This window comes from Ascaphus truei, chromosome 7, assembly GCF_040206685.1.
Source record: "Ascaphus truei isolate aAscTru1 chromosome 7, aAscTru1.hap1, whole genome shotgun sequence".
In the NCBI taxonomy this organism is placed as follows: Eukaryota; Metazoa; Chordata; class Amphibia; order Anura; family Ascaphidae; genus Ascaphus; species Ascaphus truei.
Genome location: NC_134489.1, coordinates 92,038,246 through 92,061,315, shown reverse-complemented (window position 1 = coordinate 92,061,315; position 23,070 = coordinate 92,038,246). Strand labels below are relative to the sequence as shown.

Genomic DNA, 23,070 nt, shown 5'->3' with positions numbered 1-23,070 from the left:
CGTCGCTCTAATTACCAAAAAAGACACAGATTTAGAGTGTAGTAGAGCTGGGGATCACCACAAACTGAGACTTGATCAAATCGGACTATATTTGGGGAAATTACCCACTTATGGGGCCTAGATGGTGTGGCTGCATGTAAACCTACTATAGGCCGAAGAGACACGAGGCCCTGCAGTATCAAACGGATAAACAGGCACTCAATAAAACCATAAAATCAGGCACTCACACACAGATGCAAAATACAACATATTTGACTTTATCACAGAACAGAAAAGTATAAGAACAGAGCTGAAAAAACGTGAGTTGGATTCTGCCCTCTCCTCTTGAGACCCTGGAGAATACACAGGCGAGCTGACTCGCAGATCTGTCCCCCCAACCCCCCTTTAAACAATTAAATTGGAACCTGGTCTGCCTCCCACTCCTGCCAACCCAAATTAGGAAAATCTCTCTTCCTGGACACCCCTCCTCCCACGGGTCTCGGCTGTAGCAGAGCTGTCAACTGCCAAGCCTGTCTCCCTATTCCCGAGCGCTACACACCCCTGTCACTCGGCGCCATTCCACCTAGGGGGCTCACGGGTGCTGCGAGCTGTACCCACACCTGAGCCTCAGTCCCCCGGGGCCTGATCGCCCTTCCTCACGAGTGCTGCAGCCTGTCCCCCGCCTGAGCATATCTCCCCCTGCGCGCTCTGGAGGAAGAAGTGAGGGAGTAGCCAGCAGACTATCAGCGGGACATGGCACCCAAAATGGCTGCCATTGCTCTGTGAGGGAGAGAGAGCTGAGTACCGGTCATACCTTCCCCCGGCCAGCGGTCCGTCAGAGCGCGCCTTCCTGCTCCGTGGTCCTGCGCTCCCCCCCCCCCCACCTCCTGCCGTCCCTACTGGGGACTGAGACTACCTGTGGGGTCTGCGGGGGTGGCGGAGGGCTCGGGTGCGACTGGAGGCTAATTAACATGGCCGCCATGGCTCTGTAGCTGCACGCAGCCCTTACCTCTCCCGGCCGGCAGAAAATCTGACCAGCGCGCCTTCCTGCTATTCCCCCCGGCCTCCCTGTGCTGCCATCGATCTGCCTGCACTGTTGTGGTGCGGAGGGGGGCTGAGAACAGCTGCTACAGCTGCTACAGCAGGATCGGAGCTGCCTGGATCTCTGCGTTCCAGCCTGCGTGTCGGCGAAATCCAAGATGGCCGCCGCAGGTTGGATTTAAAGGTATATCTCCCCCCAGGCACATAAATAAATAAAAAACACCAAAACACAAAAACTAACCAGCCTGAGTAACACACAAGCATATGCACCACAGAAAAGCTGAAAAACAGGGCTCTGAGTTGTATTCCAACACACTCTCTCCCCAGCCCTAATCTTCACAATAAAAAAAAAAAAAGAAAAAAATATATATATATACAGCCACTGTGCAGAAAAACCTCCCCTGACGTTGGAGCTCCCCAATGCTTGGCTACCTACGATTAAAAAATAAAGAAATGAAGGCGCATGCGCGAAGGCTAAGGGAATGGATGCGTGAGTGAAGAGCTCCTTCCCCCTCGCCAGACTAGAAGCATTTAAAGTGCACTAAAACTAGCGTGAACACCACAAAACGGGATTAAATCACGATAGGAGCATACAGAGATGCAAGCCAAAACAAAATCGGGCAAAACCAAGGCAGTTCTCACTACCTACTTTAATAAAACTGATCCGGCCCGCACCCACAGAATGGGACCCTCACCACCGCATGTCACTTCTGATTCTGAGGATGATCCGCCTATGGAACAATCAGAACTCCGGTCCACGGAAGCTATGACACGCAGGATCATGAGAGAGTTCTGTGATGAACTAAAATCTCACTTACACTCTGAACTCTCTGATCTTCGCAGAGACATTGCCGGAATTGGCGCCAGAACCGACGAAGTAGAGACGCGGCTAGATTCAACGATCAAAGCGGTCCGCAAAACTGAAAAAGTGACCACAAACTTGCAGGCACAAATAAATGAACTTGCGCTTAAACAAGAAGATGCCGAAAACCGCGATCGGCGCAACAACATCAGGGTGAGAGGAGTCCCTGAGGAGATCGCTGATCCGGAGGAGTTCCTCACAAAATGGCTGACAAGCCTGTTCCCTGACAGGCCTGAAGCGGATCTCCATCTTGACAGATGTCACAGGGCCCTCAGGTCCAAGCCCCAGCCAAACGATCCCCCGAGAGACATCATCGCAAGGCTACACTTTTTTAGAATTAAAGAAGCAGTCTGCCAAATCGCACGCGCAAAGGGATCCGTGGAGTTTGAGGGGATCAAACTCCTGATTTTCCAGGACCTCTCACCGACTACCCTGCTTAAGCGCAAAGCCATTGGCCCGGTCACCAGACTCCTCCGAGACAAGGGGATCAGGTACCGGTGGGTATTCCCCTTCGGTCTCCAGGTCCTAAAGAATGGAGCCGCACACATACTACGCTCCCCTGAAGACCAAGACCGCTTTCTAGTGAAGCTGGGCCTCAAGGAACAAATTACGCACCTGCAAGTCGCAGAAACAGCCTCCCCGGAGCCGGGCTGGAACCGAGTGACTCGCCAACGCAGCAAGTCACGGGATATGGCCCTTAACTGAGGTCCGGCAACAACCAGTTGAGCCTTAAAGCGGCACGACCACTGGACTGCTCGTTTGTCCATCCACGTTGTCCATAAAGTTGGGACCTTCAAAAGTTTGGTTTGAGACGGCGGCCATCTTGCTACCCCCGCGGAAGCGCTCTGCACTCGGAGGCGGCCAGCAGCCATCTTGAAGGGTCCATGCAGCACTGCAGAAGAGGGAGACACAGATGACGGGGGCGCCCCCCACTCCCTACAGGGGGCACATTAAAGAGTCCCGATATATGCGGTTGACGCATCTGGCGGCCGCTTCTCCCCCCATATCCACGCCCAACTCACCCCTCGGTGTGGACAGCTGATCCTGCGGCGTCATGGAGGCGTCATCACAAAGGACTTCCCGTTAGTCCTGGGGGGAATGTGCACACCCATGGGCATAGTGACACAGAACACCCAATGTGATGGGGGGGGTGGGTCAGTGTTTATCGGAGGGGGTTGGGTGGGGTGGGGGCGACGGGACACGGGGCATGACCGCCACTATATAGAAAGAGAGTCATGGTTCGCCCCCTCCCCCCCACTGCCGCCTGTATTATATATATATTGTGCGATACCTGGGGAAGACAAGCAAGGGAGGGACTGTGAGCTAGAGGTGCTAACTAGTGATCTCCACATTATCAATGCCCTTCTTAGCATCGTAAGAGCACTGATCCCACAGCTGAGACCCCCCTAGTATAAATCCCTCCCTATGAGGAACTACTCTCCTGACAGGTAGCTGTCCCCTTAATGCAGACATCCACCATAGCGTCCGCCTGGCTGGTCTCTGGGTTACCTTATCCCCATATAAAAAATAAAATAAAAATAATGGGGAAAAAAAAAAAAAAAAAATTGTTGTTATGCAAAGTTCACGCTAGTTGTATTTTCATCCACAAAAGTCGAGGGGGAGTCTTCTCCCTTCCCTGGCTATCGTCATGAAGCCGACATGGCATGTCCTAGCTTATTATAGGACAAGCCACAAAGTCCTCTGGGAGGAGCATGCCCCAAACTCCAGGGGCAACTGCACAGGCTGTGCAGATAATTGCTGGCAATTTGCCCTCCCAAAGGCAAGAGATCCACAAGAGTCTTTGACCCTTATTGGTTCTCCACTGTTGTTTATGTTACTAATGTTTTTTGTCTCCTTTCCTCCCCCTCCCCTCCCCACCGGAATGCCGCGACATCTGTCCGAAATCAATGACCACCTCTGCAACACACTCGCTCCAAAGACACTGGATGTACAGGTACCACACCCCACCACTCTGTATAACACACAGATCCCACTTACACTAGCCCTCCAATACATCTTACCATGGGGCTGACTATATTATCTCACAATGTAAAAGGCCTCAATAGCCCAAGCAAGAGAAAGGTAGCTTGTACTGACTATCAAAGAAAGCAGGCGGACATTATCCTAATCCAGGAAACACACTTTAGCTCTAAGAACACTCCAAAATACCTGGACAAACACTTCCGACAATTCTATACCTCCTCGTCTACTACAAAAAAACGAGGAGTAGCCATCATCTTTCACAATAAATGCCCTTTCCATCTAGAGAAAACCCTCAAAGATAAGGAAGGCAGATACCTAATCCTAATAGGCACCCTAAATAATCAACCACTAACATTGGCAACACTGTATGCCCCCAATATCCAAGAGCCACAATTCTTCACGACCTTTTTCAACAAACTACATACAACTGCCAAGGGTCCCATAATTGTAGCAGGAGACTTTAACCTAGCTCTAAATCCCAAGCTCGATAGGTCACATCAAACTCAGCGTTACCCAAAGGCTATCCCAAAGGCCCTACGTAGGGGTCTAGCAAAAAACCAACTGCTAGACATATGGCGGGAACAACACCCCCACGACAGGGATTATACCTTCTTCTCCCACCCGCATTCAACTTATAGCAGAATCGATTACTTCTTTATCTCTAGCAGACTGGTCCCGCAGATCTCCCATACAGGGATCCATGATATTTCATGGTCAGATCATGCGCCTATAGAGCTACGGTGCACCCAGCTAATTCTGGACAGACCTAGAGCAAACTGGAAACTTAATGAAGCCCTATTAAAGAACCCTTTCACCGCTCAATTAGTGGCCAACGAAATAGAGCAATTTTTCCAACTGAACGATGGTTCAGTAGACTCCTATCTATCCCTATGGGAGGCTCATAAAGCCACGCTCAGGGGCACACTTATTAGTATAGCGTCTAGAAAAAAGAGAGAACGTGAATACAAGTTAAATTTACTACAACCTAAATTGAAAACCCTAGAAGACAAACATAAACAATCCAATAACCCCAACCTACTCAAACCAATAAGAGATGCCAAAATAGAAATAAATCTTCTATTAACATCCCAGGCTGATATGTCCCTGAATTGGTCAAAGAGGAAATTTTTCGATAAAGCAAATAAGCCAGATACTATGCTCGCCAACAAACTGAGAGACAGACCCCCTAATTATAGTATACAAGCCATTAAAAGATCCTCGGGCTCTATCTCTGGCAATCCATCTGTAATTGTTGAAGAATTCAAGTCATTCTATGAGAAACTATATAATGGGGATAAAATAGTACATAACCAAAATACCGAACGATCTCGTGAGTCATTTCTCTCGAGTTCAAAAATACCAAAGCTGACGGTTGAGGAGAGAGGGCGACTGAGTCTCGACTTTACCATAGAAGAGCTAGATCTAGTTATAGACAACCTTAAGACCTCGAAGGCCCCGGGTCCAGATGGCTTCTCGGGCCTCTATTATAAAAAATTCAGCAAAATTTTGGCCCCATACCTGCTCAAAATGTTCAACGCGGTTTTGGCAGGACAACCCTTCCCCGAAAACATGCTCCAAGCGTCAATCTCCGTAATTCATAAATCTGGCAAAGACCCATTAGATTGTAAAAGTTATAGACCTATCTCGCTTATCAACACGGACATTAAAATCTATGCTAAATTGATTGCCAATAGATTAAGTCAGATCCTACCTAGACTAATACACCCAGATCAAGTCGGATTCATTAAAGATAGACAAGCGGGAGATAATATCCGTCGAATCGTTGATCTGCTAGAAGTAGCCAAATCGCAAAAAGTAAAAATTATGGTGTTAAGTCTAGATGCAGAAAAGGCCTTTGATAGGATCGACTGGGCATACTTAAAAGCTACACTTGGAGCATTTGGTTTCGAGAATAAATTAATATCAGCTATTATGGCGCTGTACTCTGGTCCGACAGCCAAAGTGATGCACCAAGGCTACCCCTCGGACATATTTAAGATCAAGAGTGGCACGAGACAGGGTTGCCCCCTCTCGCCCTTACTCTTTGCCATGTGCATGGAACCGTTAGCGGCACATGTGAGAGAGAATCCGGATATTTCCGGTCTCAAATTAGATAATCAATCCCACAAAATAGCCCTCTATGCTGACGATGTGCTAATGGTCTTGTCTAAACCACTCACCTCCCTCCCTAACCTCTTCAGCCTATTAGATAAGTTCAACAAAATTTCAGGATTTAAAATAAACCAGTCAAAGTCAGAAGCCCTGAACGTCACCATTCCAAAACCAGAAGAAAAACTGATCTCTTTAAACTTCAACTTTCGCTGGCAACCTAAGGCAATTAAATACTTAGGGGTATTTATTACAAGTGAATATAAATCAATTTATAAAGCAAACTATCCCAAATTAATTAAAGCACTGAAGGAGGATATAAGAAGGTGGGCGAAATTCAATATCTCTTGGATAGGAAAAATATATAGCATAAAAATGAATGTTCTCCCACGCATCTTATACTTATTCCAAACCCTCCCAGTACCGTTAAATTTGAAGGAAATTAGAGATCTACAATCCGCCATTTTTACATTTATTTGGGGAGGCAAAAAACCTAGAATAAATAGTCAGATCCTAATGAAACACCCAACAGAAGGGGGCTTAGCAGTACCTTGCTTAATTTCATACTATCGAGCGGCCCAATTATGTCAACTCTCCCAATGGCAAACAAACCCTGATTTGAAGCGATGGGTCGCATTGGAAAGCAAAGCCTGTTCCCCATTGGAACTAAGCAACCTATTATGGACTCCAAAAATAGCAAGAAAATCCGCTATACTTCAGCCGCTATCCTCAATGACCAACTCATTAGCAATCTGGGATGTTACCAAATTTCGATGCGGACTTACGTCCAAAAAATCCCTGATGACAACCCTATGGGGTAACCCACACTTTGCTCCGGGAATGCCTAGCGCTAACTTTCAAATTTGGAAACAGAATAATATTATGAGATTACAAGATCTGGTGGTGGACAACAAACTCATATCATTTGCACAAATTAGAGAAGAGAAAAATATCCCACAATCAGAATTCTATAGATACCTCCAGATCAGAGCCTTTTACAACAACTCAACCCCATATCCACCATTGACAACTTTCGAAAAGCTCTGTCTGAATGAGACTAATACGAAGGGACTCACATCGCAGATGTATAGAGAAGTGATCGGTTCTGGAATTAAAGTCACCCACAAACTAGGCTACATGCTAAAATGGGAAACAGACTTAGGGGAGACCCTAGATTTAGACGAGTGGACACAAATAGCAACAACAGCTGCTAAGAGCTCGATTTGCACAACATTAAAGGAGAACGCATATAAGGTCCTAATGAGGTGGTACCTCACCCCGCTTAGACTATCCAAATTTGTACACGGTAGTTCTCCGCTCTGTCCTAGACAGTGTGGAGAACCCGCTGATCTGTTACATATGCTGTGGTCCTGCCCCCGGCTGAGTCCACTATGGAAAAAAATCATCAATTGGCTTCAGAGGCTTTTAGGCCTCGACATCCCATTTGACCCCGGGCTCTTCCTTTTGGGAAGAGCACGACAGGGCTTCTCAAAGGCAACTCTTAAACTAATAGCTCATTTTGCTACAGCCGTGCGGTGCGAGATCGCAGCATTATGGAAACAAAGTGAAATTCCTGTTATCCCCAAAATTCGGAACAAAATTTGGTTCATATGCCAGATGGAAAAATTGACAAGTTTAGTCAATGACACTGGCGAAAATTTCCTAAAAGTCTGGACGCCTTGGCTGGCCCAGACAGACATCCCTGGGGTGGAGAGTTCCACCGTTTTGCTTTAATAGTAGCTAGATGCGTTCTCCGGTGATGGAGTAGCCCACCCAGCAGCAACAAATTAAACTAGACATCGGTCTCGGAGGCGATGAGCAGAGTCGCGGCATCCCGTCCTCCCTCCCCCTCCCACCCTCTTCCCCTCCCCCCCCCCACCTAACTTTACTTTATGATTATTTATTATTTAAGATTATGTCAATACTTATAACTATGTTTTGATGACAATGTTTGCGCTCAGCTGTTATACATAAGAGATATGAATAATGCATGTCACAGTACTGGAAATAAAATGTATATATGCTGTATTTTCACAAAAATAAAAAATACAAGTTAAAAAAAAAAAAACAAAATCAATAGAAAGCACACTAAATAGTAATGTTGGAAGGAGGTGTACCCAAGAGCCTGGTATAATACATGAATCAACAAATGTAGCTACATTAGTAGCATTATATTAAATGACCTATCTGTATATATCTAATGAGGATTCCCTGTGCTGAGAAGGGTAAACGATAATCACCTTTAACTTTATATCTTCCTGCACAAAATATAGATCATCTGGCATACAAATAAACACCCAGTTTCCATTAGTGTTAGATATTTCAGTGATCTATTAAGGTTTTTCTTAGGGGCAGTCATCCATCTCTCCTCTCCTAACTAGGGCATCAAAATAGCAGATAATTGCTAAACCATTAATATTCCTGCCAGATACCAAATTATGCTATTTTGTGATTGTCGAGTTAAAATAATCTAGGAGAAGGAATGCTGTGATTAATGTCACCAAGCAATTGTTGGCGATTTTAAACCGCACTTGAGAAGTGAAAACACCTACAGTATCACTATGATTATGAGGGTTTCTAAAATAGAGTTTAGGAATGACAAAACGTGCAATATACAGATGTTTTCGCACAGAAATGAACAATATTGTAACTCACTGCGCCATTTGTTTAAACCTGGAGTGACCAACGCCACTCCTAAAGGGCCACCAACAGATCAGGTTTTCAGGATATCCCTGCTTCAGCACAGGTGGCTCAATCAAATTGAGGGCACAAATAGTGCCGTTCTGTTCTGAAGGACCCCTCCCCGGCTTCAATCTTATAAATTAAAAAAAGGAGGAGGGTTAGACCTGAAACCTTGCCATGATATGCCAACTGCAAATATCTTACGTAGTAAGCGCCTAGATACCAACTTTCCAATAACCTTTGCGCCAACATTTTGCGAATAAGTGAATTTCTGAAAACATTTGCGTAAGCTTTTGTACAGTGAACAGAGGCAGCTTCTCACATCTCTTGTGTTATGTTCTGTGTACTCCATGCAACATTCTCCTACCAACTGTAGCTGACCATCTTACAGTGAGGGAACATGCACAAACCTGATTACATATTGCCACTGGTGCGGAGGAAACAAGATAAACAATAACCCACATCCTCAGGGTCGCTGCTGTACATGAAAAAAAAATGAAGAGTATGTAACTGCTTTGAAAACTTTTACTTGCCTCGTTAAAAAAATAATAAGTAAAATCATCAAAACTTAACACATTATAATTTCACTGCCAAAGTGGAACAGCACCTTAAGTAGGCAACCCAAGCGGCTATTTCTTTTCCATTTTTGTTTCTTCTTTTTTTTTTAACATTGGATTGAAGCAGGGGGGTCTCCGGAGCTGAACCCCATTCATTTAAGCTCCAGGGACCCGCTGCTTCCCAAGATACTTACCGCTCCGCTCTGGCTCGCTAGCTAGGTTCATGGAATGACGATTTTCAGAGCTCCCGATCCAGCCAGCCAATAGGAAGCAGTAACGTCATCCGGTGCAGCTTCCTTTGGGTCCGCGTGATGCGGGAGCTTTAAACTTTGCTGAGATACCAGCACCCCGTTCGGAGGTAAGTGTCTTGGGAAGCAGGGGTCCGTGGAGCTGAAATGAATGGTGCTCAACTTTGGTGTCCCCCTGCTTCAAAGCTATGCAAGAAAGAAACAAAAATGGGGGTTGGGGGAACTCGGATTGCTCTTTTAAAGAAGCACCATTCATGAAACAAATATATGTAACCTAGGATACATATATACATGCACATAAATTGCCCACTATGAGATCACTGCACATTTCTGCAACAAAAAAAAAAGAAAGTGGGCTGCCTTTTACTATTAAACAAGACTTCGTAATCAATTTCAGCCAAAGAAATTGGTTCATAGGCGTCATCTGTATTTAGATTCAAGAGTCAAATCTTCGAGTACCAAAAGTGCTGGAAAAATACCCAGTACATATTTCAGTGATAACCCTATATTCACCACTACAAAAGAATCAGACTTGTATATAATGTATTATGTGTGTAGAAAGAAAAACAAGTTGTTCATATAAAATCTAGATAGTGTATTCACTGCCAAGGTGAAAGTGATATATTTTATATTGGTAATTTCTATCATAATCCAAAATAACATTTAAACCCATTAATGTCAATGGAACCTATAACAAATGTTTCCTCCAACACCGACAAACTGCATCTAAAGTGAAGCTCTACTTTGCATATTGGACTTGCAATAAAATACAAGCAAACTGCATGTCACAGCTTCACTCGTTGTTTATGGCAGGGAATTTGGGTTGTTTTCTTTCTATATGATTAATTAAATTGTTCCATCCTTTAGGATATGTTACAATTACTTTGTTATTGTTTGACACGCAGAAAGGGAGGCAGAGCGGTTCACAAATTGATGCTTCCCATTAGATTATGTGCAATGTGTACCTCTTCCCCAACTCTTCCTTATTATTACAATTAGTCAACATTTTTTTACCAGTGAAAGTGAGGCAACCTTTATATTAACCTATATTTAGAATAACCTGACCGGGGAGCCAACAACCCACTAAAATATGCAACATGGAAATCAAAGGGTTAAAGCAGCAATGAGAAACACTGTAGCATTTTTTTTTTTGGTTAGCTAGTAAACCTGCCTAAACAAACTCATCTGACCCTGGACCAACTAATATTCCACGGCGCAGCCTTTTTGAATTGTATCCAAAACCCACAAATCGGAGATGATTTTGGACCTCCTCCCAGAACAAAGCCAACCTTCATTGTAAAGGCCACCTGAGGGATGAAAGGACTGACGTACCCTCAAAATTTATTGGAGGTTATGGTTTGCTAGGATAAACCCAGCCCTAATTTTTACTGCCAGGAAAGGAAACTATAATATTGCAATCAGAAGAAGATAAAAGTAATGGTTACCAAAGCAAGGACCTTCTAACCATGTAAGACCTATTAACATAATACTACTTTTATGTGTGCTACCAATGTTAATCCAAGTGGCAGCAGAGGTGAAATATGATTCCACTGCTAAAAGACACATGTAGTGATATCTAATATTGAACCATTATGCCTATTGGCATCAATGTTATTATTTCATCATAGATGTAATCTCATTTATTCAGCAACACTATCTATGTGAGTGTTGTTACACGGGCAGCCCCAATGGGATTTAGTCTGAGACCCCACACTATGACTCAGAGTATGAGAGGATGGAATAGTGGAATGTGTGATAAATAGATGGAAGAGGGCTGGGGAGTCTGAAGACATTAAGGTGGAAGCCAAGGTAAATAAAATTACAGAATTCTTTAGAAATGGAACACAGAAATAATGCACCGGGATATTGCATTACCACTTTTATGTGTATATATATATATATATATATATATATATATATATATATATATATATAAAAGTGGTAATGCACTATCCCGGTGCATTATTTCTGTGTTCCATTTCTACAGAATTATATATATATATATATATATATATATATATATATATATATATATATACATATATAAATACATACATACACACACACACACACATATATATATACACATACATAGCACTCACAGGGTATCAAACCCGAGAGTGTGAGGACAACACAGAACTGGCTTCGTCAACAGAGTGTCCTGGGAAGGACCAGGGGGGCTTAAAAACATTTATTATTCTTAACATAGTAACATTACTATTTTCTTGCTCGTTATGTAACTGTCAAGTGTCAACTACACTCTAAACACACCACCACAGAGTTAAAGATAAAAACATTTTACGTTTGTGTGGGATTATGAGTAAATGAGTTCCCGCCTCTTCTCTAGCTGAAAAAAACTGACGCGTTTAGGAAACTAAATATTGACAGCTATACCCAGAAAATACCCCCAATCTCCCAGTCTTCATCTGAGGTTTTGCACTGCAGAACTGAGGAAAAGAAAACTTGCGTGCACATTTTACATTTTGCAAATTTGGGCACAACTGTCCCTGCATGAGATACAAAGCTGCCTGGGGTCTTGTTAATTAAACAAATGTTACAAGATACTAAAAAATAAGTTCATAACAGAGTACAAGGTCTACCTATGACAAAATGTTTTTTGTGTGGAGCCATATCTATTGTGTGACTGCTATCCCATTAATTCAGACCAGACATTTTATATTATAGATTTTCATCCAAATCAGCTCTATTTCTGTACTTCCACAGATGTGTAGAAGAACATGAGAATGTACTAATTACCATTGTTTACACATCCCCCTAATATCCCTTGCTATGCCAGAGAGAGCTACACAAACAGATTTTGCAATGGCAAATATTTTGTGTTTAGTTTCCTAAAGCTGAACATTAGCGATGTGCAGTCTATTTTATTTAAAAGCCTGCTACATATTCAGCTAATGACCGGACTAGTCTCCGTATTCAAACCTCACCTTATCAAGCTTTGCGTTTCAGTTGTTCAAACCTGAGTAATATCTCCCATCTAACAACTCAACGAATAATAGTTGTGATGGAAGATGACTGGCTCACATAAACCTTGTCAGAATGAGTTCCTGCTCTTTCCATCTTCTAATTGGTTAATCTGACTTAACTGGAGTTACTTTAATAAAATCAGTATGTTGTACCTTTGAATGTACCACCTACTTAGAAGTGAATGTCTAGCAAGTTCTTCATATTGCATACACACTCGACTATGTATTATGTTAATATTAATGAATACCAAAATATAAAATCAACCCTTTCGCTGTTGGAAGACCGGTGGCACTTTGGGATCCAAACCCTTTGATTGCTTGGGATAGCGATCACAAGGCCAGAGCCGCACTCCAGTGACGTAAACGGAACTGTAGGGGGCTACACTTCCGTTTCGACCGCTCCAATGGAGAGGTGAATGCGATCTCTCCCTAGAAAACAAGCAAAAAATGTTGTTCGAAAATTATGTTTTCTATATGTCGCAAGGGCCACTGGCATTCTAGTCTTCCTGGTGTACAGGGAATGTCATATGGGCGGCCTAAGGGTTATAGAAGTAATCTAAAATACAATGTAGTCTATGTACTAAGGCAATTTCGGAGCAGAGAACGTGTGCTTTGACCATTTCATTGGCGCACAATTGAATCAAATGAAAGAAACAGATTCTTCCATCTGGTACAGATTGTTAGATACTATTATCAAAAAGAGAAAGTTGTAAGCCCCACAGAAAGGGCTTACAGAAACTCCAACATGGGGCACTCTGAGGTGGGTACAAAAAGTATATATTTTATTGAACAAGCAATTGAAAAGGATAAAACAGACTGACAATAATAAAAACACTAAAAAAACATATAGTCGACCGTCTCCTGTGAACATTGTAAATGCGAGTATATGCAATAAACAGTATAGTAATACTAAAGGCTCCTATGTATATCTTGAATAATAAGGCACATGCCTATAGCGAGCCCTAGTATAACTAAACACACTACTAAGGTAAACAAACCTCACAGAAATCCCAGTTATAGGGGAGGGGACAAAGTGATATACCCTCTCCCAAGAGAGAAATGTAAAGCTGCAGCTAACTGAAGGATGATAAGCCTCACTATAAGTAAACATACCAGTATGTGGATATGTACAGACTGCAACAATGTATACAGAGCAAACCCTGGTGGAACTATAGCAACATAGAATCCAGAACATATAATAAGTAGTGTTAGATACCAAAAAGTAATACCACCTTAAGCTAGGTCCCCGGTGCCTGCTGCAGCACGTGCTATGGCGTGCGCTGCAGGAACAAGAACTGCCCCTCAATGGGGCCGGCCCCACTAGCTACCTTGGCGCACAATTTGCCGCCGCGATGCTCGACCAGATTTTCTAAATACCAGAAAATTGTGTTTAGAACTGGTGACAGAGATGGTCACGCCCCCTGTGGTTCAGCCAATGAGGGTGAACCAGCCGGGTGACATCATGGTCACGCCCACTTCCACCCCCCCCCCACGTCGCAAGCTTGTCTTTCCCCCTACAGCTCCTGCACAGACCGCGGCTTGAGAAGGTGCACGCGCCGCCAGGCTCACCGACCCCAGCGCGCGCGGAGTGACTGGGGCTGTAGTCTTAAACTTAACAAATGTTGTTATACAGATTGAAAGGAGAAAAAGTGATCCATAGAGGTGCACATCTCACTATAACCTGTGTGCCATGCAAGTCCTCCCTTTCACACTTCCCAAATGTAATGAATCAGATGGGGGGGGGGGGGGGTGAGGGGGGAGCTTGAATAGTATTTTAGCCACTCTCAGATATTACTCGCTCAGATAACACCTGTTTTATACATTTGTGTGGCTTATTTTTTTGCCATCCTGCTACTATTATTGGTGCTATTGTCAGTCACTATGATTAACAGCCTTAACGAAGCCTTTATTTTCGTTGTGCGATTACTTTTAAGCATGATTTAATAATCTCATATTTTATTAACAACCTTCAGTGGTATCTTGGCTGTGTTACACATTTGTACTTTTCGAAACAGGCCAACATTTTATTTTCTACCATTAATAGCACATTTATATTCCATTTGCAGTAATTTATACCAATCAAGAAAATTGGATCTAATAATATTTTATCAGAGCAATAAGAACAAGGTACATTTTGGCAGAAATGTTTAGACGCCTGTGAGAAGTTACTTTCCAAAGTCAGCACATCAAGTTGTACTTGGCAGTGCTACATTTGAAAGTTATAGGTGCAATTAGACCAAGGGAGACGAAGATTGTGCCCATCACTACAAGTCTCCTGCTGCAATTTAGTTGTTGTTCGGTTCTTCATCTCTGAATACAATACAATCCTCCAACGGAGTAAGCTTTCATAATTCAGCAGTACAAAGTCTACAAACACATGTAACCTAGATCCATATTTCACTGTGGCAGCATATGATAGCAGAATGTGAAGTATTAATGCTAGTGTCACTACAGTCCTACACTCTACTGCACTTTAAGAGAAAGCAGCTGCTGAGATGAAATGTATGCCAACTGTCTGAAGACAGAAACACAAGAAACATTCCGTCTGTTACACAGGCAAATGGAACATACAAACAAACAGAATTTATTTTACACTCGCCAAGTCCAAACATTACCCTGGTTTGTAAAATGTATGTTACACAGACACTCCATGAAAGAGAAAACAAATGTATTCCAAAAAATACTACTCTAGTAAATGATTTTTCAGGTATCAGAACACTTCCATTACTTCTTGAAAGAGTAGGAACTTACAGTTGCACGCAAACACTAAAAAGCATGTGAATTTACACACCCAGCAACACACTATCTAATAATAGATAACAGTGACCAGCTGAGTATTCTTTCTATATTCAGAACACATGGGCCTCTACTAAAATACTTCTCTTGACATCCATTTTAATGAATTAGGACTACTTAATGTTGATCTGACATTCATTAAATGAATTACGGCTACTACATGTTGCTCTGACTTCAGAAACCAATCCATATGAAAGCTGTGCAGAATACTCCTCTAGCAAAAGAGAAGATAGTTCTGTGTTAAAACAATAAAAACATTTTTTTTTTTAAAACACGTGAAGTTAAAACAGCTGAACTGGGATTGGCTCTGTCCAGGAGTTGTTTAAGTGATAAAGAATTGTCCGTTTATTTGATAACTTTTTTTCATTAAAATGTGCCCTGATGAACAGAAACACAAAAGTATAGTGCTGGGTCACTATCTATTGAATCTAGAAGTGTTACAGCAATGATAAGTGTGTGAAATAATCTTAATTCTTTGAATGTAATTCACTTAACAACTAGTATGACCTCGTTGACCATTTTATCAAGCAATTTATTGCTCATTTACAGACTGGACAATGAAATGAAAGAGGTGCGGTATTAACAGTGACATTATTTGGCACGCTCATAGTGTAGTTCATTCAGAAGGCAATTTTGAAATTGACTGAGGAGGTTTGACTGGGCAATAAAAAACACCACAATGCCAGAGAAAAGCATTTAGAACGAAGCCTCTAATTATTCTATTTGCCTATCGACAGCAATGTTAACTATGTTTGCTTCTAAAAGTAATAATGACTTCCAAATATATCAACAATTCAATTGTATTCATACTTGTAATTATTATCAGAATATTGGTAATGTTAAAGAAGAATCATACAAATTCAGTTTTTGAACATGACGGATACAATGATGCCTCGGTGGATGGGAATGTTGTATAATGGGACAGTTTACACTGCAACAAGGTTCTATCAATCTGCCAGACACCGCTATACATCTCTCGTGTAGACATTACAATTAAAATCTTTGAAAGAAAAAATAATCCAATTAGTTCAGTGTTGCTGCTCTTTTGTGGAAAAAAAAAAAAACACAAACACAAAACACACAAAGTGTTTTGTTGTTGGGAACCTTCTATATGACAATGCTCAGGAAGTGGCTCAGTGAGTAAAGGTGCCGACTGAAAACAACAAAACAGATTTTGAAGCAGAGAACGGTTCAAATCCCGGGGTCAGCTCCTTGTGCACCAAAATCATAGATCGTAATCTCGCGGGGGCAGGGACTGTGCCTGTAAACTTCTACTTATGGCGCTGTGTGCCATGCAATATACTGTAACTGTGAACATTACGGTGATGCGATGCAGAGCAGCTAGCATCTAGAGTCTTTGGATCCTTCCTGCATTACCTTCTGACAGATTAAGTATCCATATGATGCATTGTAGCTACAGGACTCTTTTTGTCTCTTGAAGGGAAGTACCACGTTTTTGTGGGAACCGGTCGATAAGGGCTGCATGCCCGAGACATAGCCGCCAACCTTCACTTTGGACTTTATTTTCCTTTTTTTTGTGATTTTGCCTTCTAGCACTGTGTAGCACTTTTTTGCACTTTACTGTGTTGTTTACATTTTTTGTAGATCAGTGTGCTGCGTTTTCCCTTTGTCCCTTTTCCCAGTCCTCCTGGGTATACCCCTCTCTGGGGGAGTATATGTTTGGGTGGTTCCCTTCTGACAATACCTGGTTGGCATATTCTACTTAATTAGATGTATTCTCTCCTCATTAAACTGCTTTCTGTTTGACTTCCAATGGTGTTATAGTGGCTTATGAGTGCTGCGGGTTCTCCTTTACTTTGGTAATTGTGAAGCATTTTCAGTCCCATGGAGAAGAAAAGCTTTAAATTACAAAAAAGTTGTTATTAGTTTTAGATTGAATGGTCATATTTGACATGCTCTGTAAAGATTCTACATTTATTTACAGTGTAAAAACAAAAAAAACAGCCATGCTTACTCCCTCTCCTATGTTATTTTAATCACAATTCTGCATACATTCTTTGTGATGTCATTCTTACATCCCAGCAACAGATGTTTACTTCTATACTAATTTACAAAACGGCTGCCGTATGAGCTCATGATATCAACAATCAGCTAAGAAACGGCCCATTTTGTAAAACACGAATATCTGATTCAAGTTTATTCTAAACAGGTAATATAGACAGAAATGAAACCATTCCGAGATGACCGATAACGTAGCTTTCCAATAAACTGACACAGCTAGATTTCTGTGCACACAAAAATAATCTACGTAGAAATTAGTTGGGCAAGGCAACAACAAAATGTTAATAGCAAGATGTCAGAAGAAATTAATATATAAATTTACAGTAACGGCAAACAAGTAGAATGTGTGTGCATGTTACATATATATATATATATATATATATATATATATATATATATATATATATATATAGTGGGGGGGGGGGGTTTAAGTGGCCACATAAAACAACTTTAACTGATTTGTTGCGACTTTTTCAGCAACTTTAACCTCCTGATTTCTAGTCTTGTAAATAGCGTTATACTCATGTTCTCGCTATTTATGGAGGGCTGGGTGATTTTATGAAGGATTCAGGTATTTGCTCGTCTGATGGTTAAGTTGCTTTATTTAAAATGATGTAGAATCAAGAACCAATAAAAATTGCCTATAAAGCTTTCTTCTTTTCTTGTTGGTATTAATATATTGGTGTAGGGAGCATCACCGTATTGGGGTTTAGTACACTGGAATAAATTAACATTATGGTCAAGGGCCAACAATGGGAATCTTGGGGTCCAGGACAAATGATTGGAGCAGCATCAGCACTCCCTTCCCCACCACACAGTGGGAGAGAATGTATGCGCCTGAATAGGGGAAGGAGGTATGAGGGGGAGGACGGAGGGAGTAGGAGCTATTTGGGGGGGGGGGGGAAGAAGGAGCTATATGGGGAAGGAGCATGTGGGGGAGGAGGCGTATATCGGGGGGAGAAGGAGCTATGTTGGGGAGAGAAATAAGAGCCATGTGGGAGGGGGGAGAAGGAGCTATGTGGGGGGGGGGGGGGAAGAGAAGGAGCTTTGAGGGGTGGGAAGCGAAAGAGCTTTGTGTGGGGGGGAGGTGAAAGAGCAATGGGGGAGGGGAGAAGAGGAGAAAGAGCTATGCGGGCTTGGGGGGGAGTAGGTATGGGCCTCTGGGGGATTATGTATGGGCCTGGAGGGGTAGAATATGTATGGGTCTGTAAGCGGGGCAGGAGTAGGTATGCGCCTGGGAGGGGGGGGGGGAGTCGGTATGGCCCAGAGAGGGGGGGAAGAGTAGGTCTAGGCCTGGAATGTGGGGGAGAGGTATGGGCCTGGGGAGGGTGGGGAATAAACATGGGTCTGGGGAAAAGGAGGGCTTGAACAGAGGGGCCCAGCTGGAAGGAGAGAGCCCAATGTGTTAGAGGTAGAGGTGGGACTGCCCATATGCTGAAGGGGACATTTCAAGACTCCCCCAAGTTGCTCTGGCCCAACTTTGTCCAGGCCAGCCGGACCCCACAGAGCAACCGGGCCCGGGACAGTTGTCCCGGCTCTCCCCCACTGTTGGCAGCCCTGGTCAAGAGTGAAATCTATCACCTTTTCTATTAGATATCAATATTTTTTTTCCATTACCAATAATGTAGTTCATCTTTTCTCCAACACATGGAAGTCGCTTTGGAGCTAACTAAATAGGGGCCTATGGGGCTGGTTGGTATATGTTATACCTGTCTTATACAATATCAAGGCTAGCTGCTGTATCATATTCAAGAAAGTATATATGTACCAAAAAAAACTTAAAAAAATAAATAAAAGTCTGAGTGTTGGTTGGAATATGTTATACATATCTGCTGCATCACATTAAGAAAAAAAAGAGTTACCGGTAATAATATTTTCATATTAGTCTCCAAAAAAGTAGTTGATATTTCATATGATTTTCAGCAAGATTGTCTTCGCCAAATAATCAAATACACATGAGCTCTCCGTTCTCCATGAAAATATCTACAATCACATATCAGTAGGTAAGACATTTGTTTAAAAGGGCGGATATATCCTCTCTTATGTGAACTGTAAGACATTCATTAATTTTTATTTCAGGTCATTGTTGAAGATCTTCAAAACACCATATGGACCTAATTGTGGTTTATTTTGGCAAAGAAAGGAAGACACTGTAGAACAATTGAGGCATTACATTGTACAATTCCATTACTTTCATCCCTCTCCGTTTTATTACTGTGTCATTAAAGGCAACTTGAGTGAGTGAAGAATTATAGTGTAATGTGCATGGGCTAGTAGATTAATACCAAAAAACACTGGAGTTTAAAAGGTATGTAAACAGCTGTTTTCATTATTTTGTGTAAATACGCTGCAAGCATAGCTATCTGATTAGTGAATAGTGTGCTTTTCTCTGTCACATGCCATGGGCTCTGCTATGTGCAAGCAATCAAAATGCTCAGAAAATGAGTTTACGTTGTCCACTGCCGAAATGCACACGTCAGAAAGTGACTGCGCATCAAGGCAAAAAGGCAAATCAACTGCAATAACACAAAAACAGATTTCCATGCAACATTTCAGCTCTAAACATTTCACAACAGCACAACGACTGAATAGGACTTATTGAAATCTGAGCCAGTGACACTTTAAGAATATTAATCGTCTAGCCTACTTTATGTAGAACTAAATAAATAACTTGAGAGTAGGCGCTCTTAAAATAAAGGCAAACGTTGTATCCGATCCGGATATTTGCATTTCTACATATCATGCTGATAATGCTCCACACAATTAACCATACTTGCCAAGTTTTAATTTATGGAGGTGGAATCTCACATGCAAATCGGAAGAGTGTTGGGAGAGCAAGAAAAAGGGGATTCCAGAAGGAGAGGGAGTGAAGACACACCGTGCAATGGCAATCCGAAAATAGCTTTGCTTAGCATCACAGACACATCCCCCTAAAATTATGCAATACTCTGCATTCAGTGCCAGTGGGAACTGCAATGTATTAAAGCCCTCGGACATTGAAGTGGTTGATGAAAAACCTTACGGTACTGTACTCTGTTCATCTTATGCCATTTCTTATATTAAATATCCCAGTCCTATTTGTTTCTTTCCTGTTACATGCAGGTCTCAGAAGAACAGGCGTTTTGAAAGCCAGGAAGAATGTCTGAATTTCCTGACGCATTATTAAAATTTACAAAGTGTTGAAAACCATCAACTGAACACCTTTAGCTTTGGGTGAGGGACCTCGAGCACTAAACTGAAACGGTCTTTGGTTTAGCACATTCTCATATATCTGCCACACAGGTTGATTAGCTACAAAAAAAACGGCAGTGTGTCAATATAAACACACAAGTCTACAACAGCAAAAAACACACACATACACATACACATTTTTGTTTTCACAGAAAACGGCAGTCTTAGGAAAACTGCATTCTTATTGCTCGACTTCATTACCTAAGCCTGCCATCCAAATAAAAAAAACTAAAAGCATGACTTCTGACTGTACAGTGTTTTAATTATTTCCATGTTCTATGGAAAGAGTTAACCATGGGAGTGGTTTCAGGCTCTGTGCCATAGGCTTTGCCCTTTGTGGCTTCTCACATCACAGTCTAAGAAAATATGAGCTGCAATATTGGGAAAGGTAAGAAGCCCAGCAGAGCCCCTTAGTGATAAATGAGTTTGCATCATGTGTCATTAGGACTTCCTGCCAACAGGGTCATTCCCTATTAAATTACAACTTGTCAATGTTCAAAATACGGATTGACAAATGGCCTGAGCCAAAGCTGATCATTTTAAACTCACATTTTTAATTTCTGTAAGCACGTACCTTGAGACAAATATAACAGCATTGAACAAGCAGAAAGAAAGGTAATGCAATAGAATCAATTACAGCAATACTAGGTAGAGTAATTGGTCATGAAGTATATTTCATACTTTACACTGTGCCAAAATAAACCTAGTGGTGATTTAGTGATACGAATAGATCCAAGTTTCACATTTCATCAAATGCTGGTAATCTGTTTTATCAATACAAACTGCATTTTAATGAAAAAATTCTTTTCTTCAGTACACTTCACTTTTAATGCTCCAGAGGTTAATAATTCGTTCATGCTGTAGAACAAGAATGTTTTACAAGACATTTATTCTCAAGAGAAATATCTGCGTAAATACAAAATACAAGCTGTGTGGGAATGTGTTGTATGCAACATGAGTAGGACTCAATGTATTAATCAAACAAGAGGTTGCAGTAAAAAAAAAAAGTTACTTTTTTTTTTAGGTTACGGTTAATTTAAACATATAAATAGATCAAGCTACCAACTGTTAAAATATGTACTAAGAATAGAATTGTAAGAAACTACCCAAATTTGGGGAACATTTTCAATAACATGAATTCACTTAGACAATCATAAAGCTACAGCACAATACCTGAATTAAACAAACTGTAGTGTATATTTGTGGAAACATTTGTGTTGCCAAATCTTTACAACATTATGGATTACCTTTGGCTCCTTGAGACTCATTTGGGCTGAGAGCCTAGGTTTCGTTTTATGCTCTCTGGCCCTTACGCCAAAGTAAAAAAATGGACACAAACACTTAGGTTATTCATTGTTTGAGCTTTCTTTCTAGTCCTAACCTATCTCCCAAGAGAGACTGCCTTTCTATCCGTACAGTTACCCAATCACTTCCCAATCTCACTCCTACTGCCACCAATTCCCACCAGTGGGGATCTTTAAAAGCTCCTTCAACTTGAGAATCAGCTCAGAAGAGGAGAACCCAGCATCTCAACATGTCTATCCCTTTCCCTGCAGTATTTAAGAGTCGGACACAAACACACACACAAACGTACACACCTCACATATATGCACTACAGCTTTACACACTCACATTAGCCTGTCCACTAGGGATGGGCGGACTTGTCCGAATATGCTTCCCGGATTTTTCAGCGGTTTTTAGACAAAATCTGATCCCCACACAAACATATGTCTGCAGATTGTGTACTACAAAAATCAGAGTGGATGATACCTCAGAATCCACCATTGGATATAATCCTGTCTGATTTTTAAGAATTACATATTTTAATAGAAATCTGAGCAACAGATTACAAATCTGTGGTCGAATTGTTAACAATTGGAACTAAGATTGAATGAGAGAGGGAGCGAGACAGCACAAGGATTCTTCCAATTTAGTGGTGTCTCATAGTTGTATATATATTCCCTCCAACCTCTGGCTAGCCATTAGCTCAGATACACTGGAGAAAAAACTCTGCTTCAGGTTAGTGATGATACGGTAATGGTGATGGTGCTGATTGGGGCTGAGATAGTACAACAACTCCCACACCTAATTGGATGATTTCTGTATGAATTAAAATATATTTAATTATGAACATATATGATAAAATACAGGGCTTTAAAATAAACAATTAAACAGCACATTCATGATCCAGTTGAAGTATTGGAACCCCAGATAGCAAACAATGCTCATTACGGTGTATTAGTTATGAACACTGTCCTTGGTGATATCTATATCATCCAATTAGGTGAAAGAGTGCTACTTAATTATGGTTCTCTCTCTGTAGTTGTTGAAGCTATTAGCTCACACTGCTAGAGCTGCTACCTAGAAAAGCAGTGGTTGTGGGTTTTAGTCCTGTTGGGTCTGACACCAGTACACCATTCCAGTCACTAATATATGGAACTTATTGAAATATACTCCCAGGGTACTTCAGCTGAGCTCCTTTTTCAGCACAGGCATCTCTCCTTAATGGAGGGCGGTTTGAGGGGATACACACACACACACACACAAACAACTGGAGACACTACTAAATTGAAAGC

General features: G+C 41.8%; 1 protein-coding gene and 1 long non-coding RNA gene across 14 annotated transcripts in view; both read right to left on the bottom strand.

Moving 5' to 3' along the window:
- The window catches only part of QTMAN (queuosine-tRNA mannosyltransferase), a 286,265-nt gene that overhangs the window by 86,204 nt on the left and 176,991 nt on the right, over positions 1-23,070 (bottom strand). The gene's annotated exons all lie outside the window — the stretch shown is intronic.
- LOC142499694 (uncharacterized) lies at positions 16,026-19,241 on the bottom strand. The gene is made up of 2 exons (XR_012802712.1): positions 19,126-19,241; positions 16,026-17,100 (listed from the first exon to the last, which is right to left on the bottom strand). It is a non-coding gene; the product is annotated as an uncharacterized LOC142499694 (long non-coding RNA).